The following is a 7005-nucleotide window of genomic DNA, read 5'->3' as shown; positions in this document are numbered from 1 at the left end:
GGATGGTCTCAATCTCCTGACCTTGCGATCTGCCCACCTCGGCCTCCCAAAGTGCTGGGATTACAGGCTTGAGCCACTGCACCCAGCCTAAATATTTATATTTTTAAAAAGAATGTTGACATTTACCTTGCACTATATACAAAAACTACCTTAAAAAAGAACATAGACCCCAAAGTAAGAGCTAATACTGTAAGATTTCTTGAAGAATACATGGGAGGAAATCTCTGTGACATTGAGTTAGCCAAAGATTTAAAAAATTGACATTAAAAGCACAACTATAAAAGAAAATATTGATAAGTCAGACTTATCAGTTAAAGTTGAAAGTTGCACAGTGAAAGTCTTATGTAGATAAGGAATTTGTCAACGAGGAATGAAATGATACCAGGCATAGAGCCCAGAATCTCCTAGATTTCTTTCGGAACTTAAACAATAGTGCCTAGGCCGGGCGCGGTGGCTCACACCTGTAATCCCTGCACTTTGGGAGGCCGAGGCGGGCGGATCACGAGGTCAGGAGATCGAGACCATCCTGGCTAACACGGTGAAACCCCGTCTCTACTAAAATACAAAAAATTAGCCGGGCGCGGTGGCGGGCACCTGTAGTCCCAGCTACTCCAGAGGCTGAGGCAGGAGGATGGCGCGAACCCGGGAGGCGGAGCTTGCAGTGAGCCGAGATGGTACCACTGCACTCCAGCCTGGGCGACAGAGTGAAGACTCCGCCTCAAAAAAAAAAAAAAAAAAAAAAAAAAAATAGTGCCTAAATTTTTATTTCTGCCATTGATATGCAAATTCTTTTCTCTGATTCCCTTTGTTGTCTCAAGAACAATTGCATACGGTCAAATCCTGATTTTATTTGGCAGCAAAGAGAAATGGTATTTCACAAACAATGAAAGTCTACAGATACTTCCCAGATGACAATGAAGCCTATAGTGTCCACCCAATATTTCACCAGTACTGCTGTAGTAAGCTAGGCTGTAGTGCGTTTCCCACTTTCTGGTGTTCAGGTGTACGGAGTTGTGAAAGGGCCAAACTGCCCTCATTCAAGCGGAAGGGAAGCAGACAGCCTGGAGGGTCCAACACTACCTATGTATCAGTGCCAGCATAAATAGGTAAGAATGTATTTGCCTATGCAATACGTTAGCTCAACTATAGGTTCACCCATAAGAAATTGCTGAGATTCAAACATTTTTGACCAGTTAAAAAAAAAAAATGAATATTCCTTTTTTTTTTTTTTTTTTTGAGACAGAGTCTTGCTCTGTCACCCAGGCTGGAGTGCAATGGCACGATCTCGGCTTACTGCAACCTCAGCCTCCTGAGTAGCTGGGATTACAGTCATGCACCACCATGCCCTGCTACTTTTTGTATTTTTAGTGGAGGAGGGATTCCACCATGTTGGCCAGGCCTCAGGTGATCCGTCCACCTCGGCCTCCCACAGTGCTGGGATTATAGGTGTGAGTCACTGCGTCTAGTCATTTCTTTATTCTTTTTTCTTTTTTTAAGAGATGATGTCTTGGTTGGGCACAGTGGCTCACGTCTGTAATCCCAGCACTGTGGGAGGCCGAGGCAGGAGGATCACCTGAGGTCAGGCATTTGAGACCAGCCTGGCTAACATGGCGAAAACCTGTCTCTACTAAAAAATACAAAAATTAGAGGCTGAGACAGGAGAATCACTTGAACCCGGGAGGCGGAGGTTGCACTGAGCTGAGATCGCGTCACTGCACTCCAGCCTGGATGACACAGCAATTGTCTCAAAAGAAAAAAAAAGAAAAAATGCATGAGCCCTCTTGCCAGTGGCTTTTCTGTGTTATTTTCATTAAATCATGAAATTCCAGTGTTGGGAAGGAACTTGAAGGTCATTTAGACTCAGGCAGTAAATGTAGAACAAGAGACAATATTTTAGGCTGTAGATTTCTGCAATAAATGAGATAATAAAGTTACTGTTGCTCACTGACCCTCCTAAAGCAACGAAACCAAGCAGCCAACCCTTCTCTTAAAAGAGTAATAACTGAGTAAATGGATACAGAACTAGATTTTTTCTCTGTGGAAGCTACAAAAAATGCAGTAAAAATAATTGTTTTACATTTGTTAAAGTATAAAGCTCTTTTCAGTAGTAATAATTAAGTTTTACATTTGTAGGGAAACTTAGTTTTCAAAGCTCTTTCACTCACAAGATTTTATTTGATCTTTCCCAAAATTCTATGAAGTAGGTAAGACAGATATTCTCTTCACCTAAAAAGCATTTCATTTTGACATAATTTTTGTCTTTAAGAAAAGTTGCACCCAGTGCAATGTGTGTGCCTGCAGTCCCAGCTACTGTGGAGGCTGAGGTGGGAGCATTGCTTCAGCCCAGGGGTATGAGACCAGCCTACACAACCTAGTGAGACTCTGGTCTCTAAAAAACAAAAGAAAAGAAAAAGAGTTGCAGTCGTGCAAATAATTTCTATACACCCTACACTCAGATCTTCCAGTTGTTAACCTTTTACCATATTTGCTTTCTCTCTCTCTCAAGTGTTTTCTTTTCTGAACTGTGTGAAAGTTGCAGCCCTTTACTCCTAAATATGCCAATGTTATTTTCATTTTTTTTCTCTTCAAATTCCTTTTCACCATGATGTGTATTTTATTTTTTATTTTTGGCTGAGCACAGGGACTTTATTGATGGTAGACGACAAGGTGAGGCTCCTCAGGCCCCTCCCTCTTCAAGGGGTCTGCATGGAAACTGTGAGGAGGGGAGATTACTGAGTGTGGCAGGGACTCCCAGCACTGAGGGCCTCTCTCTTCCTCTTGTACTCTCGCTGGGGCTGGTGGTCCAGGGGTCTTACTCCTTGGAGGCCATGTGGGCCATGAGGTCCACCACCCTGTTGCTGTAGCCAAATTCGTTGTCATACCAGGAAATGAGCTTGACAAAGTGATCGCTGAGGTCTGTGCCAGCCCCAGCATCGAAGGTGAAAGAGTAGGTGTCGCTGTTGAAGTTGGAGGAGACCACCTGGTGCTCAGTGTAGCCCAGGATGCCCTTGAGGAGGCCCTCCGACGCCTGCTTCACCACCTTCTTGATGTGATCATATTTGGCAGGTTTTTCCAGACGGCAGGTCGGGTCCACCACTGATATGTTGGCAGTGGGGACACAGAAGGCCATGCCAGTGAGCTTCCCATTCAGCTCAGCCTTGCCCACAGCCTTGGCAGCACCAGTAGAGGCAGGGATGACATTCTGGAGAGCCCCGTGGCCATCACGCCACAGTTTCCTGGAGGGGCCATCCACAGTCTTCTGGGTGGCAGTGATGGCGTGGACTGTGGTCGTGAGTCCTTCCACGATACCAAAGTTGTCACGGATGAACTTGGCTGGGGCGCTAAGCAGCTGGTGGTGCAGGAGGCATTGCTGACAATCTTGAGGCTGTTGTCATACTTCTCATGGTTCACGCCCATCACGAACATGGGGGCGTCAGCAGAGGAGGCAGAGATGACGCCCCTTTTGGCTCCCCCTGCATGTGAGCCCCGGCCTTCTCTATGCTGGTGAAGATGGCAGTGGACTCCACGATGTACTCAGTGCCAGCATCGCCCCACTTGATTTTGGAGGGACCTCGCTCCTGGAAGATGGTGATGGAATTTCTATTGATGACAAGCTTCCTGTTCTCAGCCTTGATGGTGCCATGGAATTTGCCATGGGTGGACTCATACTGGAACATGTAGACCGTGTAGTTGAGGGCAACGAAGGGGTCATTGATGGTGACAATATCCCCTTTACCAGAGTTAAAAGCAGCCCTGATGACCAGGCACCCAGCACGACCAAATCCTTTGACTCCGACCTTCACCTTCCGTGTGTCTCAGGGATGCGGCTGGCGATGCGAGAGAAGATGTGGCTGTCTGTCAGACAGGGGGAGCAGAGAGCCAATGTGTGTTTTCTAATAACAAATACAATCTTTTACATAACCGCCACGTAATTTTCAAAATCAGGAATTAACAATAATATTATTAGCGAATTTACATATATTATTCAAATTTTGACAATTGTTCCAATAGAAAAACAAAATTTCAAGTCCGGGTGGCATTCAGTTGTTATGACTCTTTCAAATTAGTAGTCTTCAATCTGCTAGAATTTCCTCAAGTTTTTCTTCTCTTTCATGACGTTGGCACTTTTGGTGATTACTGGCCAGTTATGTCAGAGAATATCCCTCATTCTGAGTTTTTCTGATGCTTTATTTACATCTTTTTAAGTATGGGAAATAAGACTCAAAAAAGTCTGAAAGATGGGCAATAAATAGTAGAACTAAGCAAATTTGGGTCTTTTGATCTCAGTACAATTGACCCATAGTCCATAATAACTTAATTCACTTATGTGTATGTATTACTTACTTTTGCATATATTATAATGTCTGTCAACACAGGCGCTCAAACACAGGCAGGTTGATTATTTTACAGGTAAGTAAAACATTGAATGGGAATGGGTAGTGATTTTCAGATTATTCTGCGGAGGCACCTCAAGACGAAGAGATCCGGGCCACAGGTTCCTGACCCAATTTCAGCTGGGGCAGAACCACTCTTTTCTGTATTGGGGATACACCCACGATTTCCTTTGAGAAAAAGGTTTCTGCTTTTAAGAATTTGAAAAACTTCCTTTTCTTCCCTTTTTAACTTCTGCAATAAGAATCTGAAAAACTGGGCCAGGCGCAGTGGCTCACGCCTATAATCCCAGCACTTTGGGAGGCTGAGGCGGGCGGATCATGAAGTCAGGAGATCAAGACCGTCCTGGCTAACAGGGAGGCAGAGCTTGCAGTGAGCCAAGATCGCGCCACTGCACGCCTGCCTGGGTTACAAAGTGAGACTCCATCTCAAAAAAAAAAAAAAATCTGAAAAACTGGGCTGGGTGCGGTGGCTCATGCCTGTAATCCCAGCACTTTGGGAGGCCCAGGCGGGTGAATCATGAGGTCGGGAGATCAAGACCATCCTGGCCAATATGGCGAAACCCCTTCTCTACTAAAAATACAAAAATTAGCCAGGCGTGGTGGCATGGGCCTGTAGTCCCAGCTACTCAAGAGGCTGAGGCAGGAGAATCGCTTGAACCTGGGAGGCAGAGGTTGCCATGAGCCGAGATCGTGCCACTGCACTCCAGCCTGGGCAACAGAGCAAGACTCTGTCTCAAACAAAAGAAAGAAAAAGAATGTGAAAAACTGGCTGGGCGCAGTGGTTCATGCTTGTAATCCTAATACTTTGGGAGGCCAAGGCAGGCAAATCCCTTCAGCCCAGGAGTTACAGACCAGCCTGGGCAACAAGGTGAAAACCTATGTCCACAAAAAAAATACAAAAATTAGCTGGGTGTGGTGGCATGTGCCTGTGGTCCCAGCTACTTAGGAGGCTGAGGTGGGAGAATCGCTTGAACCTGGGAGGTCAAAACTGCAGTGAGCCGGGATTGCACCACTGCACTTCAGCCTGGGTGACAAAGTGAGACCCTGTCTCTAAATAAAAAAAAAAAAAAAAAAAAGAATTTGAGGCCAGGCGCGGTGGCTCACGCCTGTAATCCCAGCACTTTGGGAGACCAAGGCATGCGGACCATGAGGTCAGGAGATCGAGACCATCCTGGCTAACATGGTGAAACCCCATCTCTACTAAAAATACAAAAAATCAGCCGGGCGTGGTGGCGGGCGCCTGTAGTCCCAGCTATTCGGGAGGCTGAGGCAGGAGAATGGCGTGAACCCGGGAGGCAGAGCTTGCAGTGAGCCGAGATCGCGCCACCACACTCCAGCCTGGGCGACAGAGCGACTCTTTCTCAAAAAAAAAAAAAAAAAAAAGAATTTGAAAAGCTTTAGATGGGATGATCTTTAAGCTTACAAGTAGTGCTCAATGGAATAATCAGTAAGAGAAATAAGGTGGAGATTGATACACTGTTAAGCAGGAGAAAGAAAAAAAAAACAACAAATGACTAAAGTTACTCCAGAAAAAGCAGTTCTAGAAAATTCAATACATTGCAGAATAATGTTCCTAGTATTACAGTAGGTATAGTATCAATCAATCTACAGTCTGATACTCGTCCAGATACAGATATTAAATTTCAGTTCTTGTGCTGTTTCCTCCATGAAGGCTTTCTGCTGCTTTAGAGATAACGTCTTCACTCATCTCAATTTTCTTATCTGGACCGCTCATGATTTACTACATTTAGCTTGTAGTTATCGCAAATATATGTCTCATTTTCCTACTGTAGTGTAAATTCCTTAAGAGTAGGTCCTGAGTTTCTTTCATTTTTTTTTTTTTTTTTGAGATGGTGTCTCGCTCTGTCACCCAGGCTGGAGTGCAGTGGCTGATCTCAGCTCACTGCAACCTCTGCCTCCTGGGTTCAAGCGATTCTCCTGCCTCGGCCTCCTGAGTAGCTGGGACTACAGGCTCATGCCACTACGCCCAGCTAATTTAGTAGAGACAGGGTTTCACCAAGTTGGCCAGGATGGTCTCAATCTTTTGACCTTGTGATCCACCCGCCTCAGCCTCCCAAAGTGCTGGGATTGCAGGCGTGAGCCACCACGCCCGGCCCTGAGTTTCATTCTTTATATTCCCTATTGTTCCCTGCACGGTGTTTTACACATAGTATATGCTCAATAAATAGCTGTTTGAATGAATGAAATCCAATCGTTCCCACATTATTTGGAAAAGTAAAACCAAAAAACTGTCATATGAAAGAGGCATTCAACTTGTTCTGTGTGATCCCAAAGGATAGATCAAGAAGTGCAAGATTTTCATTCAGAAGCACTTTCTTTTTTTTTTCCTTCGGGCAAATGCTTAACATCCAACAGAAGCACTTTCTTTCAATTAGAGTTGTCCAAAGATAGATTTGCTGAATTGCAAGGTAGTGATTTCCTGTCTTGGGAGATTTCTACCAGAGAAATGGGATGACCACTGGAGATGCATAGAGCATTATCTTATATGGCTCTGAAAGTCTCTTAGCGGCAAAAGCACTGACTCTGAAACCAGAGCGCTTTGACCACCTGAGTTCAAAGTCCTGATAAGGCAATAGCTGTGCGGTTTTTG

The 7005-nt window shown here is 45.0% G+C and overlaps 1 pseudogene across 1 annotated transcript; it reads right to left on the bottom strand.

Moving 5' to 3' along the window:
* Positions 1 to 2353: 2353 nt before the first annotated feature.
* On the bottom strand, positions 2354 to 6199 carry LOC144332729 (glyceraldehyde-3-phosphate dehydrogenase pseudogene; annotated as a pseudogene). Its single transcript, XR_013400765.1, has one exon. The product of XR_013400765.1 is annotated as a glyceraldehyde-3-phosphate dehydrogenase pseudogene (transcript).
* Positions 6200 to 7005: the final 806 nt, after the last annotated feature.

Source organism: Macaca mulatta, chromosome 11, assembly GCF_049350105.2.
Source record: "Macaca mulatta isolate MMU2019108-1 chromosome 11, T2T-MMU8v2.0, whole genome shotgun sequence".
NCBI lineage: Eukaryota > Metazoa > Chordata > Mammalia > Primates > Cercopithecidae > Macaca > Macaca mulatta.
The sequence above is the reverse complement of the archived record's forward strand: the minus strand, read 5'-3'. Positions and strand labels throughout refer to the sequence as shown.